Below are 12,637 nucleotides of genomic sequence, written 5' to 3' on the forward strand. Positions count from 1 at the left end.
ACTTGCAAAACTTTCTCTCGACAATGTGGTACATTCTACCTGGTGCATAAAGTCTTCTAGGATCAGAAAGCTTCTTTATTTCGTCCCACAAAGTCTCTTATTCAACCGCGTGTACACCTTGTAATAGTGTGGCTTAATATCTGACAGTCAACTACTATTTGTTTCTTCAATGATATTATTTTCCGAGATATGTGGATGGTCTGTGTCCAGTTCTGTTATTCTGTTTGACACTCATGATAACCTTGTTCATGAAGCTACTAACAACAGGGGTGCTTCTGTGACATGCCAATATTTCTCATCTTACTTCTCTGTTGTCTTATTTGCTAGTATGTATGTTCTTATACATAATTTTTTTTGCAGGTTATAAGCCCCGAGCTTACATTCTATAATTCATCAAAATATGTAGGAGAGTCTTCTCTCTTCACAAATAAGTTTTTGCATGCAAGATTAAATGCCTTCTGCAGTTCTCGCTTTCTTGCCTTCATGAATTTTGTTGATTAAATTTCACGGGTGCCTTAAATTTGTATTTGGTCCTTTTCATACTAAAGTTAGTGTTGCATGTTACTGGATGATTAGGGTATTGGAAAAATGCTTATAAATTTGTTCCTTTCTCTGGCATATAGGTACTGGAACTCAAACATGATTTTGCGATAGTCCATTTATAATTTTTCTTATTATTTTCTATCCCTAAATGAATGTCTGGCTTCTAAATACGGTTAAACATGGATAAAAGCTTTGGGGATTGTTCAATTCCACAAGTGGAATGCTGATATAACGAGGAGTTGGAGTTATCTGAAGCAACTGGTGAGGAAGATGCTTCTAATATACAGTTGAATTCCAGTCAATCAGGACAAAAGCAGCTAATAGGTATTTGTTGACCTGAAAATATTTTGTTGCAGATCCTCCATAACTCTCTTGTAAGCTTATAAAGACAAACATGTTTCTACATCGCAATCGTAAAAATCAGACTATTGATGAGGTTATTTGTTTTATTATTTATTAGATCTAACATGTAGTGTGTTTGCTAAAATGTGTGTTCTGGAAATGACTATTAGATCATGGTTTCCCAGTGTAATCCGTCATTAGATGGGCGCATGGGATGTCGGGATGAATGTCTTATTAGGATGCTGAATATAGAATGTGTAAAGGGAACATGCCCCTGTTGAGATTTATGTTCAAATCAACCGGTTATTTATAATTTAAATTTTGAGTGTAAATACAATTTCATTTTTTTTTACATATTACATATTTTTGTAGGTGCTTGATATGCCTGCTTATGAGGCTTAACAAAAAGAATGTGCTCGAAAGGGTCATAAGCATTTCTATTTCACGACATTGAATGGCAGTGAGGTTAGTATGCCCTTTAAATACACCTTTTGGATGAGATAAACAACATTTTATTTCAGATTTTAGACTATCATTATGCATAGTTTTTGTACTTATTCTTATTCAAATGTTGATAAACAACATTCTATTTCAGGTTATTTTTGTCTCTGAGAAACTTGTAATTGGTGTGGGCTATGACTGCAATCCCATGGTTTTTGCAACAGACAGAATAAGATCATACATAGTAGGAAGGTAGATCCGATCACAATATATATGGAGGCTGATGAAGGAGACAATTACACACATATTCCAGTAAGAAACAGAGTTGGATGATTATTTGTTAGTTTTATAGGAATAGCAATGTATTATTTTTGTTTAACATTTGAATGATTATTTGTATGACATTTTGTGCAATTTATTTTATTTCGTGCATGAAATTTTATTTTATATTATGCAATGGATTGTATTTTTTGTATATGGTATTTTATTTTCTATTATGAGATATTAAATACAAATTTAATTTGAAAATTAGTAAATCTATAAATAATATATTTTTTTTAAACATTTAAAATTATGATACGCTAAAATGTGTGTCATCTTCATTTATGACATGGCCTTTCTTGACAGGGGCTTTCTTGATACGCATTGCCTATCATTAACACGCGCGTCGTAAGGTTACGACACGCGAATGCGTGTCGTCTTCCTTTATGATAGGGCATTTCTTGATACGCATTGCGTGTCGTAAACGCGCGTCGTAATTGCGCGTCGTAAATGAGCGTCGTAAATGCGCGTCGTCTCTCTTTATGACAGGGCCTTCCTTGACACGCATTTGCGCGTCGTCTGAGCCATTTACGACGCGCAATGAGCGTCGTAAAAGGCTGTTTTTCTAGTAGTGGAGATTGAGTGATAAGTATAAAGAAGGTTTATAACATTCATTAAATGTGGAAGGTTGTGATGTCATGGATAAGACAAAGACCAACTAGGACCAATTTATGAAGTGTTTTGATAAAAGCTACACTAACTCTTGAATATTTGTTTGTCAAGAAATGGTTATTGACAAGAGAATCTTATATGTCAAGGAGTCAGTGGGAGTCTTAATGGTCTTGAAAGGTTTGAAGAACAAATCAAATAAACCTTATCGATCATCACTAGCACACGATTTGAGGTTTACAACCTATCGTGATGACATTATTTTGTTTCTTTGCTGTTCCAATTGAGTTAATTGTGCATGTGAGTTCTATGAGTTCTCATTTTGAACGCATAAAAGGCAAGGCACCTTAATCAATGAAAGGTCCATTGATAGGATAGGGTGAGCTGCTTAACTACTTGGAAGACGTGGTGGGCAGCTGTGCTACCATAAGGCAAGAAATCAAGACTAAGAAAGTTCGGTCCATATGAGTTTGAATTTGTCGTAAACTTTGGTTTTAACAAATTCACATGGATAGGAACACATACACCGTTTAAATCTAAGTGTCATAAGATTTCCTCCTTCATGAAAATGATTGTGAGAAAATGCTTTCACTAAGAAAGATTTTAAGAAGATAGTGATTGTAAAATTGCATTCTCGAATTCGATCATGGTTACGGTATCCCTTTCCATGATTTGAATTGTGAAGTTTGGCAATTAGTCTTAAGTGTTTAGACACACATATGAACTATCGAAGGCAAAGGTGTATAAGTTCAGGAAGACATGATAAAAGATTATCAAAGCACTAAGTATTAGAAACATGAACTTAAGAAATTCAATAAGCATTGTTTTTCTGAAAGTTTAGATGTTTATGAATACATGTCGAAGCTAGTGGGAGCATAAGTGTTATGTTTTAATAATAATCATCATGATAGTGGGAGCATAAATGTTATGATTGTATGATTATTAAGGCACGTATTGCAAGTTGGCAATATTACTTATAGAAAACAAGAGTCATACCTTGGAAAGTCGTAAGGGTTGTAAAGTTGTTTTGATATAATTAAGGGAGAGAATATTATGCTTCATTTCAAATCTAAAGGCTTAGGTTGTGGAATGTTAATAGATTTAGTCAAAGGTATATAGTGTGTTCTTAAAATTTCGATTATGATTACGACATTCCTCTTCACAATTCGAATTTTGAGAACATAGCAAATAAAACATTATGCGTCGTGTCTCATACGCTTCAGGTATAGGATCGATTGCAAATGCTTTAATGTTTGACCATTCTAAAATTTTCCAAATGTCTAGCGCATTTAGAGGGGAAAGGGACTAGAATTGGTTTTGACTAAAATAATTAAACAACTATCAAAGGACAATCCAAAGTTCGACGAGGATTGGTCGCTTGTGAGTAGTTGGAAGTATAGTATTGGAAAATATGGAAATGTTTCCATATTGGATGGACCATATCGACATTATTATGAATAGATAAGATTCTATTAAGAATAAGTTGTCATATGGAAAATATGGAAACGTGTCCATATTGGGAATTGAATATTGAAAAAACTATGTCTAGATTAGAAACTTTTATGCAAAAGGATGTTCAAAGGAATGTACTTTGAGTGAGAGACATCATATCTAAGGAATTGTATTGTAACAATCTCCGATAGAGGACTTTGTAATATCATTGGCAATAGTCTTTGTGACTTTGGTATAGTGACATTACGAAAGGATCATTGCATAAAATGTTAGAATCTAGCATATTCTATAAGTAGCAAGAATTTGATATTCTTTCACTTATGGATAAAGGATTTGGAGTTGTGAAATGAGAATGATTGGAAATGTGCTCAATTTAGTCTATTTCACAAAAGTAAGAACCGTAGATAAACATTGTATGCATGCTAGGAGCATGGGACAAGTGTAATAATTCAAGTAAGAAGTTGATTACCCGAAACGACAAATAATGAGTAATCGATATGGTGATAAATAAAAGGAGTTTTATTTATACTCAATGGTTTGAGGCCATATGGGATTAGTATTATTCTTGTGTTTCACATTTGAATGTTTTCACTTCCAGAATAATTGAATTTATTAAGAATAATCGAATTATTCAAACGGGCCACAATCATTCATATGTTGGAAGTAGATATGAATGAAGACTGTCGTGAATTGGTATGTGGATTGTCTAGAGGAGTATTAGACATAAGCAAATGTTTGCTGCAATGTTCATGAGTGCTTATGAATATGATTTGAGCATTGGATTAAACCCACGCTCACTTGGGTCACTCCATGAATTATATCACGAGTGATTGGTGAGACGATAACATCTTATATTCTTGAAACTGAGAGGTGTGAGTTGTATCTTGCGAATCGGTTGCACATTGATAATATGTAAATGCACTAGTAACTTGGTGTTATAAAACATATTATTGTGTGTGATTCGGTGCGTGAGTGCAAGCAAGCATTGTATCAAAGTTTATCTGCTCCTTTTATCCAAAGTAGGATAAAAGCGATATCTTTGGGCCCCTCAATGATTTAGTGATGACAAACGTAAATGCTCGGTCGGGCTAGGGCTAATTTGATTTGTTCAATTAATCAGTCGTCATAAATCGGGAATCGAGATATAGTACAAAGAGAATGATTTGAAATCATATCTCATATGATATCTAGAATGGAGGAACATATGATCCCTTATCTAAGGACACGCGTATCTGATATGATCAGAGTTGACAGCGGCTTTGGAAAGCTACGATTGTAGATCAGGATCTGAAGTCATACGCAGAATAGTTGTTAGGCTTATCCAAGTGGGAGACTGTTGGATTAGTATCTAAGTCCATAACTATTTTGGTATGTACTTGACCCGATGGTGCATGGTCCTTTTGGGTTGCCTTCACCAAAGCAACTTGATAGGATGAATTATGGAGAGAAAGGATTAAATATGATTTATTAATATATTATGAGAATAATATATTAAAGGAGAAATCATATTGTTTAATTAATATTAGTCAATAATTAATTGGTAATTAGTTTTGTGACTAAAAGAGATTAAATTAAACTTAAGGGACTGGAATTGTAATTATAAGATAATTGCAATTTGGGCCATGGATTGTCTTAAATCAAGAGGTGGACGAATTCTTATGGGAAGCCCATAAGGAAATCGTCCAAGGGCTTGATTAAAGGAGTCTATGGGTTGCTTAGGGCTTAAGCAACCAAATTAGGGTTTCCTTGTTAGATAACCCTAATAGTCTCACTATATATAGAACCCTTAAGGCTCAAAAACGTGGGGGAACTTCTTTTCTAGGGTTAGAACACGTTTTGGGCAGCCTCCATCCTCTCTCCTCTTCATCCTCTTACTTATGGTGTTTGTAAACCATTAGAGGAGTGACACTTGTGACTCTAAGCATTCCAAAGCCAATTCAAGGAGGAATTGGGATTGTTATTGCTAAATAACAATCAAGGTAATATCATAAACCTAATTATATGTTAATATTGATTTCCATATGCTAGAATTAGGGTTTATAGTCTTGGATTCAAAGCATGTACAATAGAGAAATCTAGATCCAAGCATTAGGGTTTGTATGAGCACATAGGATGTCTTATGACCAAAACCCATCAATTAGAACACGACCTATCGGTCTGTTCTGATAGTCAAAGTAAAAAGACCATATCTTAGATCAAGTCAGTTCAAAGAAGGAACAAGAGCCCCCAATAGAGATCAAAATAAGAAGGAAGAGCAGGAGCAGGATTGAGTACCGTTAATAGTCAAAATTTATATGAGTGGAAACTCAATAAAAATATATAAGAATTACAGTTATTGCATAGGATGAGAAGGTAACATGCGGAGGCATTATACAAGCCCTATTTTGTTGATGATTTCGGGACGTAATCATCCTAAGGGGAAATAATTCTAACGCCCGCAGAATTGGGTTAGGCATTTAAGATATAATTGAAGTTTAGTATTAAGAAAAATAGGAAAAATCAACCGCATCGTTCGTAAATTGTAAATATAAATGCACCAAAGCATATATATATATATATATATATATATATATATATATATATATATATATATATATATACATATATATATATATATATATATATATATATATATATATATATTGAAAGTATACGTCGACGTAATCCCGAAAATATAAATTTTGTAGAAATCATAGTTCATATGAGTGAGATATGAATTTTATAAGATATAAAAATGAACCGCATTATTAAAAATTATTAACGTAAAACGTTACAAAGAACGGTTGAGTTTTGGGTAAGTCACCAAACTGAAAATCGTGTAGTCTTTAAGATAGGAATTTTGGTAAAAGGAACACTAAAATCTGAATTCATACGAGAGAGTTATGATTTTGCAAAATCATTAAATCATATAAAAATAAGAGGTAAAAATAAATTCAGAATTAGCCGATGAAGCCTAAACGAAAGTTGTATTACATGTTGAGAGCTACGCGTGGAAGAAAACAACGTCAAAAATGGATTCCGTATGGAGAAGTTATTGAAATTACAAAATCTGCATTTTGTGCCATGCGCGGTGCATGCTTAGCGTGCGACACACTCTTCTTGAAGGTGAAAACGCAGACCATAGAGAGCCTGACATGTGGCACAAAATGGTTGGGGAGACATGCACCCCATTTGTACGATGTGCACCCCAAATTTGGCTAGAAATAGACCTTCAGCCACCATTCGACATTCACACCTCTTCAATTCATTCATCTCGAGTTCCTTCGACTTTTAGGCTATTCTCCCTTAGTTTTATTGTGTGACGAAGCCATGTGATCCCTGAAGTAGTAATAACTAGCAAGTAGAAGCTCTGCTAGTGCAATTTTTGGACATTTGTCCAAGAAATCTCTATAACTTAAGCTACACTTCCATTCTTTTAGTATAACATATAATTTATAGTCATAGTTGTTATTATGAACCTATAAATATGATTTATCAGTAATTCCAGTTATACTACTGATCGATCTACTTACAAGAGAGGTTTCTAGAATGGTCATGTTGGCTTGATTGTTGGATTTCAGAAAGATTATATGTTGAAATGATCCAGCCTCCCAACTGTCCTGCCTAGCTGATCCTTACTTGATAGATCTTGATGTAGACACTTTGATTAGTGAGGAATCTAGGCTATAATTATTATAGTCGCCTAGATTTTTAAACTAGACTAAGACATAGTGCTATATATTTAGGTCATTGAAATTGCTAAGGCAAGGTTCTGCCCAAATTCCCAAACCTCGACGTATATCAAGTGAGTACATAGTTAGCTACATCTTAAACGTAGATATGAAGTATCTAGATACTTACATGATTTATGTGCTTATTATCTATGCCAAAAATGTTATGTGTTAGATAAAATAATATGAGATGACATTTAATTGAGTTAATCATATAAGTATTATGCACTTATAAATATGTATTAGCTAGTGATATGGGATGGTACATAGGAGATAATAGATAGGTGATGGTAGATAGGTAATGATAAATAGGTGATGATTAATATGAGATGACTATGATATGACATGGCATTGACTTGTGACATTGCGATGTAGTAATCTACTGGAGTATAGATGGTAACCACTAACTAATATAAAAATGTCATGTTGAAACACTGGTAGGCTCATAACTTGAAGGTGATGATGTGACATCCCCAAAATCTCGGCCAGAAAAGACCGATTTCATTTATGCTTTTTAAACATTTTCAAAGTAAATCCTTTTAATTTTAAAAGAGATACGGAATTTGTTCCCAAAAACAAAACATGATAAAATAGATATTTATCAAAACATTTCATATACAAATATGATTTCATTTCATAATCAAAAGTCGGGATGTCATGTTCCGATACATATCATAAATCATAAACGATAACATTACAAGTCATTTAACAAATATATACATATGCAGACTTGTAAACAAAACAACTTGATGATTCTCCCATCTTAAGTTCTTGCGCCACTTCCTGTAATACAAATAAACTTAGTGGGTCAGGCTTGGGAGCCTGGTAAGCATATAGGGTTTTCAAACCCACAATAATTATATTTAATATCAACAATCCACAATAAACCCGATTACCCATTCCCGTTATCCTCACTTCACGTTCCTAAAAATAACGTCTATTATAAGGAACCTAATTCAGGATTTTCATCGGGACGGTCATTACTGCAGAGGGGCTTCCTCAACAATTAGTATCCTAAAGGCAACCATGTGGGGGATAGAGTACACCGGTGAACACGTCGTTCACAACACCTACAGGTAATGAGCCTGCTAGTGTTCCACAGGACAGTCTAGAATAGTCTGTGGTCGTCATCCATACTCTGCTGAATGACTAGAATAACACCAATAACACCGAGGCCTCTCATCTGTTTATTTCACACCAATTATCTACCCATGTTCTACCCAACATATTAGTAGATAAAAATATACATTTTTATACATTGTTTATAAACCTGTATAGCATGCTTTAATCAATACATATTCCACATAACAGATGAGGCATAGACACATAACATGTATTTCATAGAGAATATATCAGATATATGAGATAGAAGAGAGTGAATATACATTCACACATATAACCACAAAATATTTACACGTAGCACGTAAATATTAAATACTTCATAATATTGCGTTGGAAAGAAAATAACTACATACTCACTTGATCAGAAGATGATCCGACAGCACTACGACTTATAGAAGTAGTATACTTCGATAGATCTGGAAGATCTTCACAAAAATCGAAGTCCTCGCGGGCAGAGCTTCGGCTCGGGAATAACGCTCTTCGGGATCCTCGGGGCTTCGGATCCTGCTTCGGGGCTCGGGAATGATACCGGGGCTTCGGGATATGATTGGCACGCAAATCCAGGCAAAACTTAGAGAGAGGGAAGAGTTTGAATAAGAGAAAATGGCTGAATTCGAGTTTTATTTATAGGCTGAGGGTCTGGGATTACGCGGGGCGTAATCTCAAATTACGCAGGGTGTACTCAGTACGCGGGGCGTACTCGAGTTACGCGGGATGTACTTTGACGTCACTGCGTGCGTCGACTGGTGGCACTCGAGTATTGGTCAGACAAGTTGCATCCGACTGAGTACGCTGGGCGTAATTGACTCGTCGAACTTCTAAATTGTGTAACTTTCGCATACGAGCTCCATTTTCAACGTTCTTTATATCCACGCGAAGGTCAGACCATACTCTACAACTTTCATTTAGACTCCGTCGGCTAATTTTGACTTTTATTTTTATTATTTATTTTTAGAAGGTCGGGACAGAAAAACTTCGTTATAAATTCATAACTTCTTCGTCTGACGTCCATTCTCGCCTAACTTTTCATCGTTTCGCTACTAACAACGAGATCTTCGATTCTCATTTAGATTGTTTCGGCTAAAAACCGCTCGATCTCAAATCGAGTATTCGAGCTGCATACTACTAAGTCGAAATTTAGAAAAATCATAACTTCCTCATACGAAGTCAGATTTGGGCGTTCCTTTTATGCACGCTCTCGGTTTAACGAAATCTATGACTTTCGTTTAGATCGCTAAGGCTAAATATCGCTCTATCTTAAATTCATATTTTACGTCACTCCGTATCGTGCCGGTTCTATCTCGAAACTTCGATAGGTCATAACTTCTTCATTATAACTCGGATTTTGGCATTCCTTATATCTCCGGAATCCTTGTTTCAACCACTACAACTTTATGCAAAGATGTCGGGCTTATCTCACACTTTAATTTTGACGCTTATTTTATTGTTAATTCATTAAATTATAAAAATTAAGAAAATACACACATAAATCACATAATTCAAATAATTCACAAATAATACATTTTATTATTTCATATAGGGGTCACAAAAGTTAACCTAGATTATTACATTGCTAAAAATGGCAAGCCTAGAAACACGGGCGTTACAATTCTCTCCACCTTAGAATGATTCCGTCCTGGGAATCACACACCAGCAAACAAATGCGGATAGCGACTCATCATGTCACTTTCCGTCTCCCAGGTGAGATTCGGCCCATTCGCGTGTTTCCATCGGACAAGCACTAACTCAACCATCTTACGTCGCAACTTCATAGTCTTTCGGTCAACGATTGCCTCTGGTTCCTCAATCAACCTCTTGTTCTCATCGATCCTCAACTCCGAAAGTGGAATTATGTCGGGAATTTCTCCCGTGAACTTCCTCAAATAACACACATGGAAAGTGTTATGAATTCCATTCAGTTCTTCTGGTAGTTCGAGCTTGTAAGCTTGGTTCCCAATCCTCTGAAGAACTTTAAACGGTCCAATAAACCTTGGACTTAACTTTCCCCTTTTACCAAATCTTATAAGTCCCTTCCACGTCAAGACTTTAAGCAAAACCGAATCTCCAACTTCAAAAGTCATCGGTCTTTGCTTTTTGTCGGCATAGCTCTTTTGACGGTCCTGAGCTGCTAACATTCTCTCCCTAATTATTTTCAACTTTTCAGCAGTTTGATGGACTATCTCCGGCCCCATAAACTGCTTTTCCCCAGCCTCAAGCCAACAAGACGGTGTACGACACTTCTATCCATACAATGCTTGATAAGGTGCCATCTTTATGCTCGAGTGAAAACTATTATTACAGGAAAATTCTACCAAAGGTAAATGTTCATCCCAATTACCTAGGAATTCCAAGGTACACGCTCTCAGCATATCTTCAAGTGTTTGTATCGTCCGTTCGCTCTGACCATCAGTCTGCGGATGGTAAGCTGTACTTAAACACAACTTGGTACCCAATTCCTCTTATAGACTTTTCCAAAATCGTGAGGTGAAACGGCTATCACGATCCGACACAATCGTTAGCAGAACACCGTGAAGCCTAACAATTTCCTTCACATAAGAATTCTCAAGCTTTTCCATAGACCATTTCTCGTTGGCTGCTATGAAATGCGCACCCTTAGTGAATCGATCAACAAACACCCAAATCATGTCATGACCACTTTTTGTTCTAGGAAGTTTAGTGACAAAATCCATAACAATGTCTTCCCACTTACCCATAGGCACAGGTAAAGGTTCTAAACTTCCGTATGGTTTCTAATGTTGTGCCTTGACTCTTGCACATGTCACACACTCTGCCACATACTTCGCAATGTCGAGCTTCATCATCGGCCACCAATAATAGGGTTTCAGGTCCCTATACATTTTAGTGCTACCGGGATGAATCGAGTACATGGTTTTGTGAGCTTCTTCCATCAGAAGATCTCTGACTCCTCCTGTCTTATGTATCCAAATCCGATCTTGGAATACCTTCAGTCCGTGACTGTTTACACCGAACACCAACGTTTTGCCCAAACGTTCCTCCTTTCGGTCATTCTTCTCAGAAGCTTCGCTTTGAGCTTTCTTTATACTTTCCAAAATAGTCGAGACAAATTCGATTCTCAACGCTCTTGGCCTTCTCTTTTCAAGATTGACTTTCCGACTGAGAGCATCAGCAACAACATTGGCTTTACCGGGGTGGTAAAGTATCTCACAGTCGTAGTCTTTAAGTAATTCTGGCCAGCGTCGTTGCCTCATATTCAATTCCTTCTGACCAAAGAGATATTGGAGACTCTTATGATCAGTAAAAAGTTTGCACTTCGTGCCATAGAGGTAATGCCTCCATATTTTCAGAGCGAAAACTACCGCTTCCAACTCCAAATCATGAGTCGCATAGTTCTTTTCATGCTCTTTCAGCTGTCGAGATGCATACGCGATCACCTTATCTCTTTGGGTCAAAACACAACCCAATCCAACACCAGACGCATCGCTATAAACAGCGAAGTCTTCAACTCCATCGGGTAGAGAAAGTATTGGTGCCTCGCATAGTTTCTTCTTTAGCTTCTCGAATGCTTCTTTATGCTTAGCATTCCAAGCATAAGTAGCTCCTTTGTGGGTCAAAGCTGTTAATGGACTAGCGATCGAAAAAAAGCCTTGGATAAACCTTCGGTAATATCCGGCTAATCCTAAAAAGCTTCGGATCTCTGTGGGACTTTTCGGTTGTTCCCACTTCATCACAGCTTCGATCTTCGCTGGATCAACCATTATCCCTTCTTGGTTGACCACGTGACCCAAGAATTGGACTTCTCGAATCCAAAAATCACATTTGGAGAACTTCGCATACAACTTCTCCTTCTTCAAGACTTCTAACACTTCTCGCAAGTGTCTGCCATGCTCCTCTTGGCTTTTCGAATAAATCAGAATGTCATCTATGAACACTATCATAGATTTATCAAGGAACGGGTTACAAACTCTGTTCATTAAATCCATGAATGCTGCTAGAGCATTGGTTAGTCCAAACGACATAACCAAAAACTCATAGTGTCCATATCGGGTTCTGAATGCGGTCTTCTCTATATCCTGCTCCCTTACTTTCAGCTGATGATATCCTGACCTTAGGTCGAT

The sequence above is a fragment of the Lactuca serriola genome, chromosome 7, assembly GCF_051521515.1.
Source record: "Lactuca serriola cultivar US96UC23 chromosome 7, Lser_US96UC23_V15, whole genome shotgun sequence".
NCBI classification, from domain to species: Eukaryota; Viridiplantae; Streptophyta; class Magnoliopsida; order Asterales; family Asteraceae; genus Lactuca; species Lactuca serriola.